This window comes from Triturus cristatus, chromosome 3_2 (genome assembly GCF_964204655.1).
Source record: "Triturus cristatus chromosome 3_2, aTriCri1.1, whole genome shotgun sequence".
NCBI classification, from domain to species: domain Eukaryota; kingdom Metazoa; phylum Chordata; class Amphibia; order Caudata; family Salamandridae; genus Triturus; species Triturus cristatus.
In genome coordinates, this window is record NC_140584.1 from 294,076,119 (window position 1) to 294,102,111 (window position 25,993).

Here is a 25,993-nt window from a genome sequence, read left to right on the forward strand (position 1 = left end):
TTGATTTCTCTGATGCGGCTCCTGCCATGCACCAGAGGATTTCCAAGCAAGAAAATACCATTGAAATGCACAGACCATCCTCTCCTAGTGTGGGACCTTCTCCACACTGGCGTTTGGAATGTCACAGCATTTATTTATTTTAATAAAGCTCCATTTTCTCACTTTAACCATTTCCTGTTTAATAACATACATGAGATCATGCCAAGGCTTTCTTGCGTTGGCCTACATTGGTAAAACAGGTAAATGTAAATAATTGTCCTTTATTTTCCTTCTGTCGGTTTTCTTCAGATTGCTTGTGGAAGTTAGCTGATTCACTTTTACTTTAAATTAATTTGTTTGGACTTTATTTACTCTTTAAACTCACTTTGTTTTTTAGTTGTATATTTGTTGCCATTAACGCACTTTAAAGCGTTAAATGTGACTTTATACCATGCAGCTACAGGAAAAAATTAGGATACTTTTGTAATGTAATGTAAGGTGGATTTGTAGAGTGCTGCTTGTCACCTGTGAGGGTATACAGGCGCTAGAAGTTCTTTTGTTCCATTATGTGAAGTCCACCTAACAGTTCTTTTGTGGAAGCGTTGACAAAATACGCATTCAATTCTCCATCCAAGTCACTATATATATTGAACTATCCTGTTATTGCCTAACGCATTCTGGGTGTTGCAGTCCTGTTTTTGTTTTGATTAGACCAACACACCTGCAATCAAAGATTTGTAGATGAAAAGATCAGTACTTGAACCAGTGTCCATATGGACCGGGAGTAAGAAGGTTACCCTATTCAAGCCCTAGGTAATGCTTCACTGCACTATGCCAGTTATGTTTGCTGCCAATGCTGAAAATAATTTGGTAATGATAAAAAACATTTCTGAACAAGTATTTCTCAAATATGATATTTAATCCTAAATTCTCCACTTCGTGAAAAATTACACTTGGCATTAGTTGGGTGGAATGTTTTGGGGCCTTCTTACAAGGACCGCTATAGTCGTGGTGGCAGTCCGTGAACCACCAGACTGTCGGTCCACCCATCATATTTTGACTTTCTCGGTCGGACTGCCACAATACCACTGTCATCGCCAGGGATCCCTGGCGGTCTTGCAGCAGTGTGAGGCTGGTAATATGCTGTTCATACCACTGCATCTGGGAAAAGCAAACCCTATTGGTTAGGAGAAGTCTTAATTCATTCCCTCCATATGCCACCCTCAACCAAATTCATGGGATACCCAGAGCTGTGCATATAGGCAGGAGTATGAATAGTGGTAGGAAGCTGTGAATTGCTACTTCGCCTTGATGCTGTTTTTGATTTATGGACTGGTGCTTTAGTTACCCCCTTGTGTTTTTGTAATTGTCTATTTGATTACACACAATGTATTGATGTATTATACACATTTGCAAATACTGTTTATATTTGTTGATTGTTTTTGTCATTACCCATGTTGAAAAATGTCATCAGTTTGTGTTGTCCTTAATGTTTGACATGAATTGAATGTTGTTGCATTTACGGAATAACTCAGAAAATTGTGAAATAAATCACAAGAGCCTATGAATTAACTCCATTGGCTCTTCTCTTGATTAAACTTTAAACAATAGCTACTGTATATAGTTCATACCACTGCGGCACAGCCAAGCATATTACTAGTTTCTTAACTGCCACAGTTGCACCGCCATGAAAAGTGTGGCAGTGAGGAAACAATGTAGGACCCTGTTGCCTCTGTGCCAGGGGATGCATGCAGGGGAGCACATGGTGTGCCCCCCCCCAGTCTGCATGCACCTCCAGTTCCAACAGGACTCTGCAGGAACCGGCAATGGCTTTCCCATTGCCATGCCTGTTACGGCTTTCCTATGAGACTTAAAAAAGAGGCACTGCTGTGGGCCAGCTGCCACAGGACCGCCCCTGGACTCCAGTCAGAATCTGACGGGCAGTATAATTATGGCTTTGGCAGTTCGGGAGTTGGGAACTTGTGTGACGTCCCGCTCCCGCACCGCCAAAGTCATAATAAGGCCTTTGGGTTAATGCAATGCCAAGGACAAATCTTGAGGATGTTTTTTTTCATTTTTTTAACCCTTTCGCTGCGGCTGGAATTCCGCCGCAGCGCTGGGGGGTGCGGGGGGGGCAGCGCGGTGGCGCTGTGCTCATGACGGAGCCGCTCCGTCATGAGCCACGGTTGAGCTGTGCTCATGACGGAACGGTTCCGTCATGACTCCGCCCATTTGCGTTGTCCCCCCGCACAGGCGGGGAAACAGCGCCGCGTAGGCGGAGCGGCCGCCAACGGCCGTGACATGACGGAACCGTTCCGTCATGAGCACACGGCAACCGTGGCTCATGACGGAGCGGCTCCGTCATGAGCGGGGAAGGGGTTAAAGGGATTGCTCTAGTCTCCCTATGTCAATGTGAGATAGTGTTTCCGTTGTTGGCCAGGGCTGAATTCACTCAGTATGCAGACTGTTGGCATTTGGTGCTGTTTAAATCAAGCACAAAAGACAGCTAATCTGTCTGGTAAAAAATACAGATCTTGTGTTTACCAAGAAAATAGAGGAGCTTGGAGCCCCCCAAATGCTTATCGTTTTCTGGCTTCCTTGCCATTCTCATTTGCCTCCTTCTTATTTGTGCACCAGCTTGTCAATCGTATGTTTGATCCTCCCATGGAGCATAGTCCCTTTATCATCTCTTTTGATTGGCTGGCTTCTATTCCACTACATTTTTATCTGAAGTACTCCATATCTGTGCATTTGTTTCCCAACTGCCTCTGTCATGTACTTGTCTCCCCCTGCATTCCATGTTGCTTTTGTCACTGGTGTGTCTATCCCCACCCCTTGCATGTTGAGCTCGCCCTTGTTAATTTCCCCCCTGTTGCTTTCTCACCTGTTTGCTTCTCCCCTGCGCACTTCACATTGTGCTCCATCCTGTTACTTTTCTCTCCAACCCCGCCCTCAGTGTTGCTTCCCCCACCAGTGCCTTCCTTCTATCTCACCCTGTGCTTCTCCTTCCAGTCCTGCCTTAATATTGCTTCCCAATCTGCACCCTCCTTCTCTCTTGCTGCAGCTTCTACTCCCACCCCCGCCTTTAGTGTTCTTTCCCCTCACCACGGCCCTTAGTGATGCTTCCCCCCACCTGCACCCACTGTGTTGCTTTCATCCCACCAGTTCTGTGAAAAAATGCTTTAGCGCTACTAATGTTTTTTATTTACTTAGTAGTAAAATAAATGCTGGCGGAATTTTGTAGGCACAAAATGATGCAACCACCGTGTCATAGTACCTGTTTTAGCTCGGTTTCTTTAGCCATGCTGTACAACATTGGAGAGTGTTGTATAGCATGGGTAAAAACTAGGGGGCATATTAACAAGCCAGGCGATAAAATTATCGCCGCGTTAGCGGCAGCAAACTGCCGCTAGAACGGCGATAATGGGCTTGATAATATGCTCTATGGAATTCCAATTGAAACCCATGTTAGATGTGAAGGACATCTAACATGGGCTTCAATTGGAATTCGATAGAGCATATTATCAAGCCCATTATCGCCGTTTTAGCGGCAGTTTTCTGCCGCTAACGCGGCGATAATTTTATCGCCTGGCTTGTTAATATGCCCCTTAGAGTGGGTGTAAATCGCATAGGGGCATATTATCAAGCCAGGCGATAAAATTATCACCGCTTTAGCGGCAGAAAACTGCCGCTAAAACGGCGATAATGGGCTTGATAATATACTCTATGGAATTCCAATTGAAGCCCATGTTAGATGTCCTTCACATTTAACATGGGCTTCAATTGGAGTTCCATAGAGCATATTATCAAGCCCATTATCGCCGTTTTAGCGGCAGTTTTCTGCCGCTAAAGCGGCGATAATTTTATCGCCTGGCTTGATAATATACCCATTAGTTTGCTGTAGTATAATTATGCAAAATTACATCAAAATTATGTTGATAATGGAGAATTAAGCGAGGAGCATAATCCAGTATTTAGCACTATTTTCTCAGCACAAAATACACTCTCTCAACCAAAATGGACTCAAGGGTGCATTTTGTGCTCAGAAAATGTCCCTAAATGCAACAAAACACAAACATCAGCAACCGCTTGCTTTCACTAAGTTTGTTGCTTCTGTGCTCCAGCAGTAGTATGTTTGTATCAAATTACTCATAATTATGTGACTTGGTGTAATCGCATAATTTTTGGTAATATATTAAATGAGTAATACAAAATTATTGATATTACTGCGATTACTCTGGCGTAATTAAAATTTAGCCCAGGCCTAGTAAACACCATTGGCAAAGCCAATAGTTCAGAAACGTGTCATCGTATACGCCAATTGTTGTTTTAGATATGTCTCACTGCCTGAAGTCCTACCCCTGTGGTGGGACATAGAAATGCAGGGAACTGAGGAAGCCAGCTGCTGAACATCCCATATGTTTATACACTGTCGCTCATGGCTACTGGAACCTCTGAGTGATGGGAAGTAAATTAAATCCCTGCTCACAAAACCCCAGGTGCTTAGAGTCAGACCATTTACATGATGTCAATTTGCTGCTATTGGATGTCTGGTCATTTGTGGGTGGGACATCCTGCAGCAGGAAAATGCTACCTGGAGCATATAAGAGGAGGTAAACTTCAGGAAATTAGAGAGCTTGCATAAAGGGTGAAGGGGCATATTACTAAGGGCCGCCGATACAATTATCGCCGCTTTAGCGTCTGTTTTTTGGGCGCAAAGCGGCGATAATTATATCGCATTATTTACAAGGACACGCTAGCGTGTGTTTCCTTGACTTAGCTCCCGTTTTTCACACGCCTCATCTCGCATCGATAATGAGATGCAAAGTAGGTGTGGCTGTGAAAACAACATGGGAAAATATCGCGAAGGCAGCTTCGCGATATTAACAACGAGGCGTAGCGATAATTTAAATCACGGTAACTCTGCCTTTACTCAGGAATTTAATGTCTGTTAAATTCCTGACTAAGGCATACCTAACATGGGAGGTGGATTGTGGGGCTAAGGCCGCAGGGCCTATCATCAAGCTTATCGCGGTTTTCCATGGACCACTGCTGAAAAACCGTCGATGTTCCATGGAAAACCGCGCTATCGCTGGAATATTTATTGCCACAGCGCTAAGCGTTGATAATACAGCGCTATCTTGGCGATATATTCTAGCGATAGCCAGCTATAATTAAAAGCGTGCTAAGCGCGCTCAGCGATAATTATCGCTGGGGCTTGATAATATGCCCCGAAATGTTGCAACTTTAAGTTGATTTGTTAGGCAGGGGTGTAGTTTAGTCAGTAAGATTGGGGGAGGAGGGAGGTTGAGATTTCCCAACAATCATGCAGGCATATCATGTAAAAATATATTACATGAGTAGCAAAGATGAGGTAGGCTTAAGGAAGCATGAAAGAGGGAGAGGAGTGTGGATTGTTAGAGATATTTAAAACACAATATTTTGCAAAATAAGCAATATTTTTTAAGACCTTCAAACAGAGGCGAAAAGGAGTGCATGTGTGTGTGTTTTTGTCTCTGTGTGTGTGTATGGCAAAATCCCTGGAGAAATCCAACAGGTACCTCTCCTTACCCAACTAAAAGCACCTGCACCCAACTATTAACTAAATAATGCATATATTGGGGTTTCGGGGGGGGGGGGGGGTGTAACAACCCAAACACCCTCTAGTTGAGAGGAAACTATTTAGCAATTCCTGCCTTTAATTAACATGAAGGGAAAAAATCAACCAGCTTCAAAAATCATACACGGTTCTAGAAATGGAAATCCTACCAAGTAGCACCCAAAAACAGCAGCTTGGTTGGTATCTACAGCAAGAGTCCACTTCCTGCAGAAGGTGTACTGGTGCTAGGAGTTTCACAGAGGAATACATGAAGGACGGAAGTCTCCCTGTCCATTTAGATGAGTAATCTGTATTCAGTGTGCTCGAAGGAGGTGGACAGGAATGTTTAAAATTCAGATTAAAGGTTCAGTCAGAGCTGAAATGCACAGCGTAATTCCAAGAGGCTAAATTGAAGAGGGGGAGGGGCTAGAACCAATGGGTACCTTAAAGGTATGTCTTAAGTCCAAAGAGGACCTCCATTACCACCGAACTCTAAATAAGGCTTTAAGGAGAAATATACACCCTTCCCCAAGAGAGTCTAAGGCCTGGAGGGGACTTAAATCCCCCCTCAGTCACACCTATGAAAAATTACTTCCGGTCGCCAGGAGCAACAAGCTATAGTCCTTGGTTTCCTTTTCCAAACCTCTACATTCTGAAACTTTAGTCCATTTGGTTATAACCAGAATGCAATACTATTTAAACTAAGTAAATGAGTTGGAGTACATGAAGTGGAGGACTGGAATATGACGACACAAAGATACGATGCACTTACCTAGTTACCGCCACCTATTGAACGGACCCAGTAAAAGGCCCAATGTTTCATTCTCCTTCTTGCTGTGGGCTTTCTTGGTCTTCGGCAGGACATTACTCTTTCTACAGTGGTGCTATTAGGTGCCTGGCTCAGAGTGGACACCTCTGTGTGAACTCACTGTGCCTTTAAAGCCGGTAGTGAAGAAACAGCCTGCCAGGAGCTGCTCACCTGTGCAAATTAGCCTGCGATATAGAGAAAATTAAGAGCAGCTGCTAAAACAAATAATTGTTAAAATTATATTTGAGCTGTTGTTAACTGTAAACTGCTAATTTTGTACAGGTTCTGCCAGGAGTACTGACGATTCTTCAGAGAAAAGGATGTTTCTAGTCATTATACGAAGATTCATAATTGATACATATAAACATGAAAAATGTGTATCTACGCCTTAAGCCCCTGATGTGCAGAAAGTATTTTCACAGTGTTAGCCGATGTCGATGGCATGCATACTAATCAGCTGTGCAACCTGTCAAAAACTCTGCCCCATGTAGTGTTTGTAACTTCACTCATGACAGAACAAATGACTTCATAAATGACACCACAGGTGACATAACATTCACCATCATCATTTCCATCATACAGCGCACACATGGGATGTCCTGTAATTATGTTCCATACCGCATGAACTGAGGGCTGTTGTAAGTGGATGTATGGGGGCCTCTCTAGGGTGTAGTAGGGATCATGAGATAGAGGTGAGTAACATCTACAGGCAACTCAAGCAGAGCTAGAGTTATCTTTGTCCTACTCTTGATGTCACTCAGAAACCCAAGGTGAAAAACATCCTGGCTAATTACTTTTTACCCATCTGTAATTTGATATTTTGTGTAGCCCCCAAAATGATCAGCCCCTGCTCTCAGCTGCCCCCTCAGTGGGATACATAGCATTGCCTCTCTTTGCTGTCCCAAATATATAAAAAAAAGAAACACCTGTCTTCTTGTCACTCACCCCTAGCAAGCTGTGTCCCTCCCTCCTCTCTTGAAGCTGTGTTCTCTTCTCTCCATTGGAGCAGAAAGCCAACGCTGCACTCACAGCCTCTCAGAAAGCCCTGTCAGACCAGCCCAGAATGCATTTAAGATGTTGCAACAATGGGAAACAACTTTTTGTCCCAACTATTTCTCTGTCATTGCAGTGAATAACCATATCCAGAATCTCATTTTCGCAATAGAGGCTCCCAATGTGAACCATACGGTGTGCACCCCTCAATACCGACACCACAATACTGATGGCACACAATATTGAGGTTAAAATAGTGAAAATAAAGTATCAACAGATAAGTCTAGATTTTCAACACATAACTCCACATATATATATACCTTGGTGATATATGAATCTTCAAGGTACATGGATGTGGAGTTAGGAATAATAAATGTATACTTCCCTATATGCACTTACCTTTTGATATTTTGTCCCTCTATATTCTAGTACCATGATATTTTATGGGTCGCTATTCAGTAGTACAGCCGAGCCATATATAACAAAGCTATTGTGCACAGACATGATGCACTTTATGTTTTTCTGGACGGACAGAGAACATAGACATTCTGCTGTTGTCTAAAGTGCCAAACATAATACTCATAATTTGTCCAAATTAATGCATGCAATTCAAACAGAACAAGTCAGAAACAGTGAACAGAGGTTGCCTCTCCTGGTTTCCAGGCTCATGCATTAAATCAGAGAAATTCCAAGGCATATGTTTGAACTTTAGACACCTCGGGGCAGATTTACAAGCCCCTTGCGCCACTTTTGCGTCACGTTCCCCTTTTTAAAAGTGACGCAATAGTGGCGCAAGGGGCTTGTAAATCTGCCCCCTCAAGCGCAAAACAAAGGCCCTCGCTCTGCGCACAGCCATCTTGATACAGCCCCAGGTGGTCTTTGCTGAAGAGCTTCCTCTGGTGTTTGTTTTATTTTCTCCATGCCATTATCTCCGTGTTACTTTCTAATTTTCTGCCGATCTCTTCGTCATGCTTCTTTGCTCTGTGTGATTATTTGTCTTTTGTTCTGTTGAGCTGTAATTATCGCCCTGACACTCCCTCTTCTGCTGTCATTAAGTTAGTCAATTATACTCTTCCTGACACTCTCTCTTTCGTCACTGTCTTCCCGTCGCATTGGTGACATTTTAGCTATATCATGTCCTCACTCTCTTACGTTCTATTACTATTTCCGCTAAATTTCTCATAATTTGCCAAATATTCTGGTGAGCACACCACTCTGCCATTGTCTCGGATAGGCACCTTTCAATACTTCCCTTCCCCTGTGCTCTGCCCCGGTGCACATCATTTGGACTAGACCCCACCACATGGCTGCAAGTGAATGAAAATGGCATATGCCTGAACCACAGCTCATTCACACACTCATTTATTTCACACATATAAGTGTAGAAAGTCGACTATATTCTTAACAATGCTTGTTCTGCTGCCTCCTACACCCTTGGAGAACCCGGGGCACGTTTCCTGGCTGGCTTAAATTCAGCGAACAAGGAAAATACTCCAATTTCTAGACTGAAAGTTAACTACAAAATGGAGGGGTGTGGCCCTGGGTGTCATGGATTAAGACGTGCCGGCCAATTACTCCTGGTGATATGATCATTTAAATCCAATTATTCTCTGCAAAAGAAGTTGAAAACGGTTCCCACTCTGGGTCTGCCTACTCCGTGGTCTCCCTGCACCGAAAAGAGTGATTTAAACCTCTGGTAATGCAGGCTTGAAATGGATTCTGGCCGAGATAGTCCTACAGCAGTCAACCCAAGATGGCGCTGAGTGGGTCAACCAGGCACAAGAGTGTCTGACTGGAATGACCGAGTGCAGTGCGTGAGAGGTGAGGGACCGCAGCAAGCTTGAATGCACATTGTAGTAACCAACAGCCGTGGCCGGTGCAGGTAAGTGCGGTGAAGCAGTGGCAGGGGCCGCCGAATGGGTGGCCATTTCGACAGACGACGACAAGGGGATATTAATTAAATATTTAATTTTATATTGTCATCGTCTGTTGAATCGCCCTCCACCCGCCCCCACCTCTCTTACCTGCACAGGCCGCTCCTGGTAACCAGGGTACTCTACCGACAGATCGCCCTGCAGTAAGCTCCCAAAATACAAGCTAACGCCTGAGGGAGGAGGCCCATCATGATTAGCATGGCCTGAAGAATCAGGCTGATTCTCATAACCGCCAGGTAGGAAGGCAAGAGATGTGTGGGCAAGTGCAGGAAATAGTGGCTCTCACTCCACGATGGAGCACCCATGTGGACTGGGTCTGTGGCCCTGCAGACGATGCAGGGACAATCCAAGGTCTCCCACTTCTCTCTGTGCATGACGACTTACCTCAGGAAGCACAAAAATATGAGCAGCTAAACAATGGAGATCTAGGCATCAGAAACTGAAGACGGCAACGCTTGTGCCCACAGACTTGTGTGTACTGATGGCAGCTAGTTTAGTGGGTTGACGGGTGTGTGTATGAGAGGGGAGTGGTAATCTTGCTAAGGGCCTTTTTATGACTATGGCGGTCCATCGGACTGCCGTAGCCACAGTGGTGGTGCGGGCACTGCCGCACAGGTGGTCCAACTGCCCCATTATGACTTGGGCCGTCGGATGACATTGGCACCACCACACCACCAGGTATCAGTGATCCCTTGCATCCCTGGTGGTGTTGCAGCGGTTTTGAGGCCACAATATGCTTTGCTGGGCTGCTGCAGCCTTGCCAAGCATATTACAAGTTTCCTCTCTGCAACGGTTTTCATGGCGGTGAGAACGCCATGATAAGTGTGGCATAAAGGAAACAAAGAGGGCCCTAGAGGACACCCTTTTGCCTCTGAGCCTGGGAATGCATGCATGTGCCCCCCCTGTATGCATGCACCCCCAGTTCCTACAGGGCATGGAATTGACAGTCCATGCCCTGCAGGAACTTGCAATGGTGTTTCCATTACGTGCCGGGGACAGCTGTCCTAGGAGCCTTTAAACAGGAACCTCCGTGGGCCACCTGCCTCAGGACCACATGACCTGGATTCCAGTTGGAATCCGGCAGGTGGTCTAATTATGGCTTTGGCAATGCGGGAGAACGACGCTGTCATAGCGGCCTGCTCCAGCACTGCCAAAGTCATAATAAGGCCCTAAGTGTTGCTCCTTGTGGGTTGGTCCAGCACCTGGGTTTGGGCAATAACGCCATACTCACAACAGATACCTGTCATGAGGCAGATAGTAAACTGAGAGACTGCATGGGGTACACAGCATGGACACAGCATATCAGAGGCTTAAAGTGGCAAAGGAGGAGCCCACAGATTCAAGAACATGGCATGCAGACTATATTATGAAGGGGTGTGCTGTATGCTCCAGAAGTGGGAAAGAACTTGTGACTGCAAAGGTTTAGACAAACTACCCTTAATGAAGACAGACAGGGAGACTGTAGAGCTTGCGCCAGAGAGGTAGTGGATTACACATATCAACATAGAAGTGGTGTTTTCCCCCCATGGTCAGCTTGGAAATCCTGAAAGGACCCATCAGCTTCAAACCACCTCAACATAGTGCCTCACTTAATACTCAAAGACAGTATTTGTACAAAGAGGGTTAGGGTAACTGCACAAATCTGTAGAATAGGACAGTAAGAGAGCTTCAAAGATGCTGCAGCCTTGGACTAGTAAAAGGCTGTCTTTTGCTTAGCACCTGCCCACACAAATGCTTAGTGTGGTCGGGGAGGCTGATGGAGTCTCCATCATAGGGTGGAAAAGCACAGAAGAGGAGCACTCTGGAAAATATGATCCCATCTTGCAAGCAAGAGATAAGAAGCACAATCGAAGCCAAGATAGACTCTGTTTGTTTGTTTCCAGTCTAGGGAGAACCTGGCCTGGCAGTTGGGGCTGGACTGTTCCCACTGATTTGCATATGGCTGGGTCCAAACTGGGTTGGCTTATTGAGCAGAAGAACGATGATGGATTCAACTTTGATCTGTGACTGGGGTTGAGTGTCTGAAACGTTTCAGCACTCTGTCTATCATCTAATTGTGTTTGCTATGTTCACTCTAATTGGCCAGGGTATGCCCGCACGTGGTCCCTTGCTCACTTTGCCACTGGATTCAAGCTAGCTTGGCTGATGAGGGGTGAAACCCCGAAACCAATTTCAAGATGCTTGTTTCCGGTCCAAGGGAAGCCTGGCTTGGTAGTTCGTGCTGGTCTGTTCCCATGAAGAGCAGGGCCAAGATTGATTTACTGGCTGGGTCCACACTGGGGTCACATGTCAAGCAAAATAACAATGGGTTAAACCGAGATCTGTGACTGGGGGTGAGTGAAATGTTTCAACACTCCGAACATCATTTCATTTTGTGATGTTGCTTTGTTTTCATGACTTCAGCTGGAGGCTAAAACTGGCTGAAGGACAATGGGTGCCCCACAGGAGACAGGACTGATGGGAAGGCAGTGGTAGCAGAACTCTCAGGAATAAATGGAGAGGGAGGGCCCAAACATATGGCAAACCAACCAAGGTCCAGTCAGCTATGGATAGAACTCAACTAGTGGAGATAGCTACATGCTGCAGGTATTCTCAGGAGATGATGTCTAGCAGTGGACAATAAACAACAGGGAATAAAGGTGACTTAGACCCTGGAGAAGGATGTGAAGTGTTGACTTCTGAAGAGGATGCCTGATTGGGGTTGCATATAATTCCAGGAAATAGAATCATTGGTGTCTCGATGTAAGTGCATCGAAAACCCAGCAGGGAGGGGAAGAATATGAGGGGCAGTGTCTAATGAGGCACGTTATGTAGTGGATGGGACTCCCGAGAGGGAAGGGCATTTAAACATCTCCTCATGAAGCAAAAGTCATAATTGATCCAAATGGATAAGTCTAAGTTTCTATTAAGTTGGATCATTATAACGGTGAAGGCATGAAGGATACATTAATCAGGGATATGGGGTTAATGAGACTAAATACTAGATACATGATCAATACAGCATCAATGCCACACTCAGGCACACATAGTGGCTTCCCCAGGTGGAGCATAGTGGTTCCAACTTTATGTGTATGAGATAGTCACCACTTGCCAGGAGAGGGCTAGGACTGTTCAGCTAAGAATAATCTACATGTACATATATGTCATATCATGTCAATGGAAATTTATAGAGCACACGTACACCGGGAAGGTTTCATGGCGCTAATTTGGCAGGAGTCCAGGTCCCAGAAAAAAATTAGAAGGCCTGTCGGAAGAGCCATGTCTTTAAAAGACTTCTGAAGCCAAGAAGATTGGTGGAGAGACGGATTTCAGATGGGAGAGAGTTCCAAAATGAGGGGTCCAAGGTTGAGAACCTGACACCGCCGGTGCGCTTGAGTCTAAAAGAGGGGGTCAAGAGAAGGTTTTTTTGAGCTGAGCGGAGATGGCGTGTGGGGGCATATCTTTTGATCATGTTATTGACAAATATCGGGCTATTGCCATTGAGTGATTTGAAAATGAGACATCCGATCTTAAAGGCACACCTTTGGGCAACTGGCAGCCAATGAATTTGCTTCAAAATGGGGGTGATGTGATGATGCCTGGGTAAATGAGAAATCAGACGGGCTGCCTGATTTTGTATTAACTGTAACCGTTTAAAGAGATGAAGAGGGATGCCAAAGTATAGGGAATTGGCGTAGTCTACATGTATAATGGGCATACCTGCTTTACTTGGGAAGTAAGGCAGTTGGGCACACCCACTAAAACACAAGGAGGCTTATTTATGAGCCCTTGCGTCACTTTTGTGCCGCCGGTGCGTCACTTTTCATAAAAGAGGCCCAAAGGAAATACTCCCATCTAAAGCGTAGTAGGAGACACATTGCGTGTGTGAAAGAAACCCACCTCCTAAAGGTAGTAATAGATAAACTGCATGGGAAAAGGTGTGATTACTCTGCACACTCAAGAGGCACCTTGATTTAGATATCACTGGCAACTTCTTATACAATTAAAAACACACAAGGTGTATGAGGAGAGAAGACAGGTATGCAAAACTGCAAGGTGGTCTGGAAGTCTGACCTCTGATTATAGCGAGCACTTATGCTCTCAACATAAACCAGGTTCAATTTTTGAGTCTTTTCCCCTCCCCTAGTTATAAACTGTGATACTCCGAGGATAAGGGTGGGGGAGGCAATTATAATTTAGTGATAGATTGCGTCAGACACTCTGAAAAAGCCTGCAAATTTCTTTCAGGAGTACCGCGGACCTGAGTCAATTCAGGCAGCTGCCCAAAACCTGTCTATTTAGACTGTAAACTGGTGTCCAGGTGGGAAATGAGACAGTGAAGCTCAGCACCAGGACGCCGTCACAGGCCCTCATGCGCTCTAGAAATGGCTTGATCGATAGCGTAGTTGACGTACACCCCGTGATACTCATGTGGCGTTGCAGATGGAGGCCTTGGTTTGCACCCCATTGAGGGCCGTTTCTACCATTAGGCAAGACTAGGCTGCCGCCTAGGGCGGCAAAAGGGGGAGGGCGACAAAAAACATGAGTTTGGGAATACCCTTTAAAGGCCTTCAACCTTGAGAGCGCATTGGGTAGCGCCTTCTACAATTCGACGTGACGTGACGTAACGTTCCGCGCCACAGGCAGGGGCCGTGTGCGCTGCTATAAATACGCGATTCCGATTTCGCTCCAGTGTTGCCAGATTGGGCTATTTCCCACACAAATGGGTGACATTTTTCCCATTTGTGCAAGAAAAAAACCAAAATTGTGGGTGGCTACTTTTGGGGCGTTTATTGACCCGTTGTGCACATTTTTGTAAGCTGGGGCGGCGCCTCAGCAGTGTCGGCATCAACACAACACTATATCATCATTGGCAGCCAGCCCTGAGTAGTGATTGGACACGAAGCGCGCAGCATGACAGAGCCTCATTGGCCAGTGTGTGTAAGTGCAACCACACTACACGTATCAACTGAGAAGAAGTAAAAAAGTGTATTTTCATGTTTGGTTCCCAGGGCCGTTAATCTGCTAGCGTGCGGAAGCGCTACCTATGAGGGCCCTGAAATCATTTATCATCCAGAGCCCGCCCTTGGCAAACTAGTAAAGCTGTGCTGTCATTTAGCGCGCACCAACGCACGTGGTGATGTGCATGCATGCCTCCAGTGACTGACTTCTTCAACAGGCCAACACAAATTGTTGAACCGAACTGACTCCAAGTCTCGGCCCATAAGTGAGTGACTTGCTTCACGTGTCACTCTGACTGAGTGAGTCCGTTGGACCTTAGGCTCTGGGCGGGAGAAGGTCGTGTGAGAGAACACTTTGACTTTCGACTCTCCTTGTGGTGCGTCCGTTCGTTGGAAGATTGAAGCAACAAGAAGTACATTTTTTCTCTAGTTTGTACACTGTTTTTGGAAGTGGCACTTCTGAAAAGATAAGATGCGCGTCACTCTGGGGATCAGGTTAGGGAAAGGAGGACACCACACCGAATAGAAGTGCTTTCTCTGTCATGTGTATAGGGAGTGTGTTGGAGGCTCTGGCGTTGCCCATGAACACGGAGACAAACCTTCACAGTAACAGGGCCAGTGTTTTAAATGGGCCTGCACATGTAAACATTCTTCTCTTCGTTAATGGAACTTTTATTTCTCAGTTTTGTAGTAGTGCAGCTGTGTTAAAAGCAATAGAAAGTTCCTTGTAAATTGAGCAGTTTTGGGCAACAAATAAAGTGTCAAGTTAACTCTGGTGATTAATTTACCTGCTGGAGAGAGATGGGAGTTTCGTCTGCTAGAAGCTTTCATTTGTGTAAGGTAGCCCAGAGGGTTAATATCGTAGCTGACAATTATTCGCATTGCTAATGTGACATTTCCATTTTTGCAGTGACTTATGAGTGACATTCCACAGCAAAATGTGACACTTCAAAAACATTTTATACTGTGTTAAAATAATGAGTTGCATATTAATTGTAACCCTGGGCGTAGTTCGCGAAGTAGCGCTACGCATAGCTACGCAAAGTGCACTTCGCACTACGCGAGCTACGCGTAGCACTTTGCGAACTGCGTAGGACCCTGTTCGCACTGTGCAAGATGCCGTTTTCAATGATTGCATAGTGCGGACAAGCATCCGGCACTGTGCAATCATTGAAAACGGCATCTTGCACAGTGTGAGCTGTAGTTTTCTGCCGCTCAAGTAAATTTTTACTCGAGCGGCAGCTTTCTCAACGCGGACTGGTAGTTTCTCATTGCGAGTGGTCGCGAGCATACGCGACCACTCGCAATGAGAAACCTGACCTCCCCGCGTTGAGAATCTCGCCGGGAGGTTTATTTTCCATGCTCGCGATCGCCAACTTGATGTTGCTGATCGTGAACAAGGAAAAAGTCTCGCCGGGATGTCATTTTGCTTGCTCGCTGTAGCCAACTTGACGTTGAGGACCGCGAGCAAGCAAAAAATGACCACTGCACTACGCAACGCTACGCGTGTTTGCACTGTGCTATGTGCAACTTGCGTAGTGCGAAGTAGCGCAAACTTCGCAAACTACGCGAGCGTAGCGTAGTGCTTTGCCCAGGCTTAATTGTGCTTTAAGTCATAGGCTGGGACCTCGTAGCACTATAAATACAGAAGTCATTAACCACCACTCTTTACCCTCCTGCCAACCAGAATTCTATTCCTTTACTGTCTGGTTACACTTATCTGCAGTGACTGAATTAATTAATAAGATTTCATTATGCAAACTAATGCATTTCCTACTGATTACTTTAACCTGGATTTATCTTTAAATATACAGTGGGCTTTTTTTTATATGCTGTTACCTGAAGGTGAAGACAATCAAAAACTAGTAACTGAATAACATACTTTGCCCTTCCAACCCTCAAGAGAGACTCATGGGACTAGCCACAATTTCAGTAGAAAAAGACATGGCTTACCAGCTTGAAATTAGAGATCTCCTTAAAGAACTTTGCTCAAATAAAGGCAAGGAAGGTACCATTGAATTAAGAGAAAGAACCCAAAACACCATTGAAGTTAGAAGAGAGAAACTTAAAAACAAAAAAAAATATCATGAACAGTGCTTATTTAGTTATTTAAAGTTTGATGTGTTCTATTGATTAATGTTGAATACAAGTTCTTTTATATCTAACACATTAATTCTTCTAGCCTGGATGACGGGGGAGAGAGTGATGGTAGTAAAAGGGGTGGGATGGGGTGGTGGCATTTTTCAATTCTCGCCTAGGGCGGCAAAACACCTGGAAACGGCCCTGTATTTGGCCACACACAATTAGTGGTAGTCAATGACTGGGTTTTTGGTGACCACGGCTAACCGGCTTTCCGGGTTGATAAAGAGGCTAAGGGTCAGAGAGGCCATTCCGCAGTTCTTTATCTATGGAATCCGGAGTGGGACATGCCAATAAAATACTCAGATGGTGGTGAGAGTGTGGAGAGAAGCTACTAACTACTTAAGTTGGGGGTTAGCTCACTAATCAAACTCCACTCTGGGTCAGCGACCTCTTGAAGGAGGTGGGTACCTTGAAAGACTTTTTTAAGTGGGTCCTGATTTGCACATAGCACCTGGGAGAAATCTGGAGGGGGCAAGTACTAGTAACATTTAAGGTCCTATACCAAGAGTATGAAATGACAGAGACTGAGCGGTATAGATACTTACAGCTTGGGCACACCCTTAGGACATATGGTGGAGAGGAAATAACAGGTATTTCTACCTGTCAGTACTACCCTAATTCCCTGGTCTGGTACAAAGGGTCCCTCTCATCTTTTTTGATATAGGAGAGGAAATAACTACCAGAGGCGCCACTAGAGGATCACCTACTCACGGAACCCATAACGGATAAGGCCATTTCTACTGTTTACAAAAACTGGTTAATAACTCCCCTGACCCAATGGTGGCACTGAGAGAGGCCTGGGAAGGAGACCTTGGAGACTCAGACAATGATGATTGGGGAGAGGCCCTACAAAGCCTGCGAGAGATAGCAATTTGTACACATTTTAGATTAGTGCACCTCAGAAGCCTGCGTAGATCGTACTACTCTAGAATGCTACTTCAAAAGATAGGAAGGAAGGAATAGACTTTGCACTCTGCCTGCGGGGTGTGGGCAGGAAGGCACATTTTTCCACATCCTTTGGGGATGCCCGATAATACAACTCTATTGGGAGGAGGTGGTATGGGAAATGGCTCTGGTGCTTGCCCTGGGGGTTCCCCTAGATGCAAAAGGATTCCTTTTGGCTATAACAGGAGAGGCGTCCTGGCCAAAATACCAGAAGATTTGGCTGGTGGTTGCAGCAGGAGTGGCTAAACGTAACATCGGAAGGGCCTGCGGCACAGTGACTCTTCCCCGAGTCGAAGACTGGGAGTCAAATTTGGACTGGTGCCAACTGGTGGAGCAAGTGGTCCATCAAAGTAGGGTCTGCCCTAAAAGGTGGAAAAGGTGTGGGGCAACTGGCATACTTTTCGAGGTTACTGAGTATGGGGAGTGGTGCTGAGGACGGAAAAGATGGCATTGCTTTTGTGGTGTGTTACCAGCTGTGGACATAAAATGTCACTAGTCATAAAACCACCATTTTAAATATATATCACCATGTCCTATTTTCGATGCTGTCTGCTCTGATCAAAATGTATACTAAATGATTGCTTAAATTACTGTATTCACTGTATGCTGAGCGATGTTTAATAAAAAGAGTTTATAAAAATATATATATATATTTAGATGCAACACCTAAGCCAACCTAAGATGGCTCTTCTGCATCATGGATATGGCTCCAAGGATGAGGTAACTGCCAGCGGACGCTTCATTGTAAATAGTGAAGTTGTTTTATATGCTGCTGTGGTCCTATTTTGGGGGGTATTAAAGAGGATAGGGCTTGGGTAGTATGTCATTAAATGAATGCAACTCCTATACACTAAACTCCTGGCCAGAGTCTGACAAGACTGTGGAATATCAGAACAGTGGCCCATATGTAGAGGGACTAGGCAAGGGTGCCCCTTATTTCCCTTTCTGCTCAAGCTCACAATAGAATGATTGTCAGAAGGATAGTAAGATGTTGGTCGAGACTGGGGCCAAAACAAGTTACATATGGTATCACTATATAATGATGATACTCTATTGTTTCTAAGAAACCCCAGTACCAGCTTATCTCATGTAATGAGGGTATTGTCGGAGTTTGGTAAGTTATCAGGGCTCAGAATTGAGTGGGATGAATGGTGACTCTTCCCCCTGAGGCCACTGGTAAAATTGGAAAGTAAGACATTAAAACATTTGGGTGTGCAAATCTACCACAATGACCATAGACTTGCCCAAGGTAACCTTGAGAAGGTTGTTGTAGCGGTGAAGCCCCCTTTAGGGAGGGTTGCTATTGCCAAAATTATGGTGCTCTCTTGACTTATTTTTCACTTTGTGGCATTACCCATCACTATAGAGTGGAACATGTTCAAGACTTAAGTTTTATACTTTCAGGACTGTTATTGGGGAATGCATGAAGAAGGCTGACCATAGCCATGAGACCTTGTGATAGAGGTGGCTCGGGGGCTTCTAATTATGAGGTCTGACTTGGGGGCTTCTAATTATGTGGTCTACTACATTGTAGCAGCACAGCTACAATGGAGAAGGAAATGGACAGGAATTTACCAGGACCCTATGGATGTAATGATTATACCTTGCTAAGGGGTAAGTATAGAAAAGGTTGTGTTGGGGAGAGCAAGATTGTTAGGTTCCAACCTTAAATTGATGCATGTTGTTAATATTGCTAGGAGCGTTTTTTTACCAGCAAAACAAAGTAACACTATTTTGTAGAGACTCTCGGCCCCCCCAACCCTCACCCCCCTGCCGAGCTTGTCTCAATTTTGAGTAGTTGGAAAGATGCTAGACAAACAGCTGTGGCTGTAGGCAGAGATTGTCCTTGTGGGAGAGTTCTGTGCAAATGGGGAACTCCACTCATTTCAATAAATCAAAGAAACGTATGAATAGGGCACAAGGTTGGTTTATAAGTTATAACACACTGAAGAGAGAGTTGAGGCTTACTTTGATGGAGGAAGACAACAAACAGCTTCAATCTGAGATCCTGTGCATTATATTGACATATTGAACAAATAGAAATGTAGTAACAATATTATAAAATACATTAGAACAATGGAATGTTGAGAGCTCCATTGAAGACAATGGAGTGACTCCAGGATTACAGTGTCTGGTATAAGCCTTCTTCTCAAACATTCCAATGTTTTTCTTTCTGTTTCTCCCTTTTTAATTAAAAACATTTTACCCTTAATGGGTGGAATATTCTAATAGCCTGATAGCCCTTATGCCTCAAGCAATACCTGTTGTTAAAGTCCCTGACCCTCATTATAGGCCCTCACCGGTGACTAAGGCCTATAACTCTGGTTCAGGTTCTTTAACAGCCAGTGTAACCTTTAGCAGCAGGCTAAAGGACTATATTAGAAAATTGGAATTTCTAGAGCCCCATTGAAGACAATAGAGTAGCTGCAGCCTCATAATGGCTAGTATAAGCTTTCTACTCCAATATTCCAATGTTTGTCTTTATGTTTCTCCCTTTTTAATTAAGAACATAGTACCTTGGGGAACATGGCGGTCGTTAGCTAGCTCCGGTCGCGAGCTCTCCTACGCTGGCGGTATTGGATGAAACACAATAACTTACTTGCGCCTGTTTGACGGATCTTCGAGCGTGAGCTGCATGGTGTGCACGGAGCGAGGGTGACGCGGGCACTCGGGGTTGTATTCTTTCGTTTTCTCTGTTTTTTCAAGCGTTCTGTGGTTTCTCTGCTACACAGCCTGGGAAACGCCAGCAGGGAACACTGGGAGGAGTGTGGGCAGAGGCTGCAGCGTGGCTCAGTTGCAGTCGGCGTGCTGCTGCCAGGATTGGTTTCCCGCTGAGAAGTATTGTCAAGCTTCAAATCTCCAGTGATATGAGCGTCGGGAGGCACATTTTGAAATTTACTTTCACAAATCAACAAGAGCAGGGAGATGACTTCAGAGACTCCCTGATGACCACGGTAAGGTGGAGGGAGAGGATCCTTTTGGAAGACTGTTGCGACACTGAAAACACCACAGAAAACGTCAGGCAGAAAACAACTTCTCCGGCTAATAGGGAGAAAAGAGAGAGTTCAAGCTTCTCAGTAGGAACAGCGAGGGCAGTGAATAGGTACACATTAAGGAGTAGAGGTGTTTGGGGAAAGGGGGAATTGGCCTCACTCGCTCCTGGGAGCATTACCCCAAAGGTCCAAGTGGTTTCGCTATTCAGACTGAACAATCTGTGAGTAACTTGTCTACATCAAAATCGAAAAAAGTACCCACAGAAAAGACTAGTTATAAAACAAACATAAAGCAAACAAAAAAAACGCCTGAAAAAAATCAAAATTACCCCCTCTTTACGCTCCTACTTTAAAATTCAAGCTCAAGGATCCTTGTCACAGCAGACTCACAGTTTGGCCCCTCTCAACCCCATAAGAATATATTACCTAATCAAGGGAGAGAAAGTATTGCAACCGCTACTAATAAACCAAAGGCAAACCAGATCCTACTAGAAAATAGATTTGATCCTTTAGCAGAATAGGATGAGAGTTTGGCCTCTATCCCAGCTAACATCAGCGTTAGTCCTAACCAAAGCCCTAGTCCTATCCCGGTTCTCACAGACTCTCAGTCTCTGGCCAACTCAGACGACCCCTTGAGGGACATGGTTTTAACTAACCCCCCTGGTTTGTAAAACATAATGTCCACTTTGTTAAATGAAGTCAGGGAGAAATTTGCTACCTCTGAACTTAACCAACAGAAAATTCAAGGCTACTGTGAAGCAATGGAGGAGAAAATTAATAGCTTGGTAGACAGAGTAGGGGCTATGGATACTGCATACAAGGACATTTTATGAAAGTGGACAGTAATCAGGAAGAAATTCAGAAGTTAAGGAACAGCGAACGGGATCTTAGAGATAAGGTAGAATCTCTTAAAAACAATGCAAGGAGGAACAATGTTAGAATTTTAAATGTTCCTGAGGGCCTTGAAGGAGGGGATATTAAGGCCTATGTAATTACTCTTCTAAAGGAGTACAACATGGATCTTGATCAAACTACATTAGAAAAAGATATACAAAGTGTCCATCATGATCCTTTTGTGTCCCGTCCAGGCAGGAAAACAGCAAGAAGGATTCTAGTGAATTTTAAAACCTACTCTTTAAAAGAAAGAATCCTTTCTGGAGCTTTAAATGCTGGAACATATAAGAAAAACGACTGGTCTTTTCGTATAAGGTCAGATCTCTCCCGTTCTACCTTGGATAGGCAGTGGGAGCTCGGCAGATTTATTCAGTAACTAAGAGATTTAGGCGCCACTGCAAATATAAGATTTCCGGCATCACTGAGGGTCATGAGAAACAACAAGATGCATAACTTTAGGGATCCTAATGAGGTGAGGGTCTTCATAGAGCAGATCAAGGCACAATCGTTATAATAGCCTTTTAAATCCGACTGCTATGCTGTAGGAGATCTCAAATGAGGTTTTCATAGTATACCTCTAGTTTGTCGGGAGGGGTCCCCAGGGTGGGTCGGCAGGGTCACTAGTAAAAAAATGTAATCTTAGAAAAACAAAAAAATAGAGTGGGTGGGGGAGCATGTGGGAGAATTTCTTTAAAAAAAGGTCCTATTTTGTCATTATTAGTTTTTTTTTGTTATGTTGTGGTTGCCTGTTTTTCATGATCGGCTGAGTCACTCATGTTTTCTAGGTATATCAACTCCCTTCATGGCTGGCCAGGGTAATTCTAGACCTTTAAAGATTTTGTCATGGAATGTCAACGGGCATAGGGTGGCTTCAAGAAGGAGGAGGATTTTAGAGTATTTGAAGTTGAGCGATGCAGAAGTTATTCTTATTCAGGAATCCCATCTTTTGAAAGAAGAATGGGCGGAAGTCTTAAAAAGCCAACAATGGATTGAGCAATGTATATGCACCACACAATCTGCTACAGTAAAAGGTGTGGCTATTTTATTCAAAAAGTCTTCTCAAATTACCATGGGTGAAACCTTGGTAGATCCACTAGGTAGATGGGTAATTGCTAAGGCAAAGATTCAAGGTGTATGGCTTGCCTTTGTAGGCTATTATGGTCCAAATCTGGATGACCCCACACCTTTATGCACTTTAGGGCAGATTTACAAGCCTCTTGCGCCACTTTTGCGTCCCTTTTCCCATGTTAAAAGTGACGCAAAAATGGCGCAAGGGGCTTGTAAATCTGCCCCTTTATTTTCCCACTTAGTCGATTTAATGAACCTATTATCATGGGTGGTGGCTTCAATGTCCTCCTAGATTTAGACCATGACACAACCTCTAAGAGGACATCTGTAGCTGCACCTAAAATGAGAAAAGCTTTGAAACACCTAATCCAGGATATAGGCCTTGTTGATATCTGGAGGCTTATGGGCTCAAAGAAGGGGGCAGAGGGGGGAAAATTCACTTTTCATAACAAAGACTATGGACATCGATCTAGGATTCATTTTTTTTTGGTTGGTCCCGCCATCAGTAATAACACCAAGAGAATCACTCATATCCCGGAACATCTATCCGACCATTCAGCAGTCTCTCTTGAGATTTTGTTTAAAGATAAGGCACCCGAGCAGCGCTGGACTTTCAATCGTTCTTTACTCTCAGATATTTCATTAGTTGACAGCCTGAAAAAATCAATGAATGAGTTCTTTTCCTTTAATCTTGACTCTGCACCCCTAAATACGGTATGGGATACATACAATGCCTATCTTAGAGGCATTTTAGCCAGCCTAAGTGCATCACAAAATAAAAAGTTTAAGGAGGAAATTAAATTTCTAGAAGAATCGAATAAAACATTACAAGGTAACATAGGGCATACCTCAAACACAACTACTAGGTCACGCTTGGAAGCTGAGTTGATAAAGGCAAAGGCCGATTTAGCCGACTATCTGGAAGTTAGGGTGAAACAAAAGTGGGAAGCCAGCAGACTTGCCAACTATGAATACGGGGAAGAGTGTGGCAAATGTTTGCAAATGGAAGACTAAAGCTAATCAGGCCCGAAACTCCATCAAAGAATTAAAATGCCGAGCTACTGGGAATATTATCTCTGAGGATAGGGCGATTAAACTCGCTTTTGTTCAATTTTTGCAGGAGTTATATACTGAAGATATAGCCCCGAGTAAGGAACCGCTAGATGCGTTTTTTAGGGATTTAGATCTCCCTTCCCTTAGCGAAGAAACTAGAGGTGAATTATCTGCCCCTATTACATTAGCAGAAGTCTATAACACAATAAACAGCCTAAAAAAGGGTAAGGCTTCAGGGCCGGATGCTCTTCCCAAAGAAATCTATTCTTTATTGAAAGAAGAGCTGGCCCCAACTTTGCTTAAACTTTTTAACTCAGTCTATATTTTAAATCAGGACAATCATCCTTCTTGGGACCTAGCCACCATAATCATTCTGCTTAAACCTAATAAGAACCCGAGGGTCTGCGAGTCGTATAGACCGATCCCTCTACTTAATAGTGATTATAAGCTATACACGCAGATTCTCACTAAAAGGTTAGATCGGATGGTAGGTTCATTGATTCATAGTGATCAGAAGGGCTTCATGAAGGGGGGGCAACTTCATGACTTGACACATGAGTTATTAGGCACAATAGATCTGGCAACAGAATATAGCAAACCCCTGACGGTGATGACATGTGACGCTGCTAAAGCCTTTGATAGGGTCAGCTGGCTCTTTCTTCAAGTGGTGATGCAACTTTTTAATTTGGGGCAAACGTTTGTATCAGCAATTAAGGCGCTTTACAAAAATCCACCGGCCAGAGTGCTGGTTAACGGGAACCTCTCTAAACAGGCTAAAATTGGTAGGGGTTCCAGACAGGGATGCCCTCTTTCTCCATTGTTATTCAATTTGTATATTGAACCATTGGCTATAAAATTAAGAGCATGTAGGAATATTCTACCTTTTTCATGTAACGGGTGGGAAAAGAAAATTGGGCTTTATGCAGATGACTTGATGATCTTTACAGGCCACTTGCATTTGTCATTATCAGCTATATGGGAAACGTTAGAGAGTTTCGGCAAGATATCTGGTTATGCTGTTAATCAACAGAAAACTGAGATCATGCAATGGAATACAAACTACCAGGGCGATCTAATAAGTCAAAATATCAGATATCTAGGGATTCAAGTGGTCCAAAATCTGGAGACATTAGCAAATGTTAACTTTAACCTGGTTACTTCCAAAGTTAAGAAACAACTTCAGCTCTGGGACTCCTTACCTTTATCCTTTTTAGGCAAGTCTAACCTTTTAAAAATGTCCATTCTACCCAAATATACCTTCTTATTTAATACTATTCCCTTAGAATTCAAGAAGTAGTGGTTAAAGAAAGTACAAGGACTTTCTTTGAGTTTTATTTGGGGGAATAAAAGACCCAGAATTGCCTGGAAGAAATTTAGGGAGAAAAAGGAATATGGTGGGATAGCAAGCCCAGACCTCCTCCAATATCAGAGAGCTTTCCACTTTAAAATTTTTAAGCAATTCTTGAAAGACACTCCTGACCTTTCACCACTGTTTCGTGCACTTACGTTTGGCCCACCTGATTTATCAAGCTTTTTCCTTTTCAAATTTGGCGACCCCAAATACTTCAAAAAAGTGAGACTAAAGATTCTCCAGGGGGCATGTAAAGTGTGGCATCAAATAAGGGTTATATTGCAGATTCCGTTTTACAGCCACTCTGTGCCTTTTTGGAAATTACCTGGTACACCAGCCTGCTTACAAGACTCTCTTGCAGCACCCATGAAAGAAAAGGGAATTTTTAGATGGGGCCAACTGTTGGATGGAGCAGGACTAATTCCGTGGCAAACAAATGCAGGAGATCTCAGAAGGCTCTGTCTCCAAATGTAAGTATTATCAACTACTAAGTTGGGCCAAAATGACAAGAAAAGGGGGAAAGGGAAATCTGTTTTGGGAATCTAAAATTGTCTTGCGCCCCCAAGAGCGTAAGGAGGTATCAGTATGGTATTGGATGCTGATACAGTCCCTAGAAGACCCACAAGCCTGGCTTAAAGCGATATGGGGGAAGGAAATGACGGTGTGCGATCTCGTTTCTTTATGGCAAGTATCTTTATTTTTTCTGTGGTCTTGTGGGAATACTGCACCTCTAAGAAAAAAACACAATTTTACCATTCACAAGGCATACTGGACACCTCGAGGATTGTCAAAAATGGGCTCTCAAGCTGTGAGGAATTGTCCAAAATGTGGAGAGATAAACGCAGATGAAGCACATATGTTCTGGCGGTGTCCTTCCATCCAAAACCTCTGGCAGAAAGTGGGTACGACGCTTTCGGGAATTGTGGGTCAAGAAGTCAAGGTGAGCCTGGCATTGGTTATTTTTGGGGTAATTCTGGTTGAGGAGTGTAACAGTATTTTGTCTAAACCATATAAAGCGCTTATTTTTACTTTGGTTCTTCTGGCGCATAGAGCGCTGTGTATCAAATGGATTTTACCTATTCCTCCTCTTGAATGTGAATGGGTAAACTCGATACAAAGAATAGCTAAAATGGATAGGGCAATCCAGAACACGAAAAGAACAAACTTTTGGAGTTTGTGGGATAACTGGTTCAAGATAATCTATTCTTATACTAGATGATAGAGTTTTTGGAAAAAAAATGTTTTGTTTTTTTCCGCCCGCCATCGTAACTTGAATTACCCACCGCCATATTAA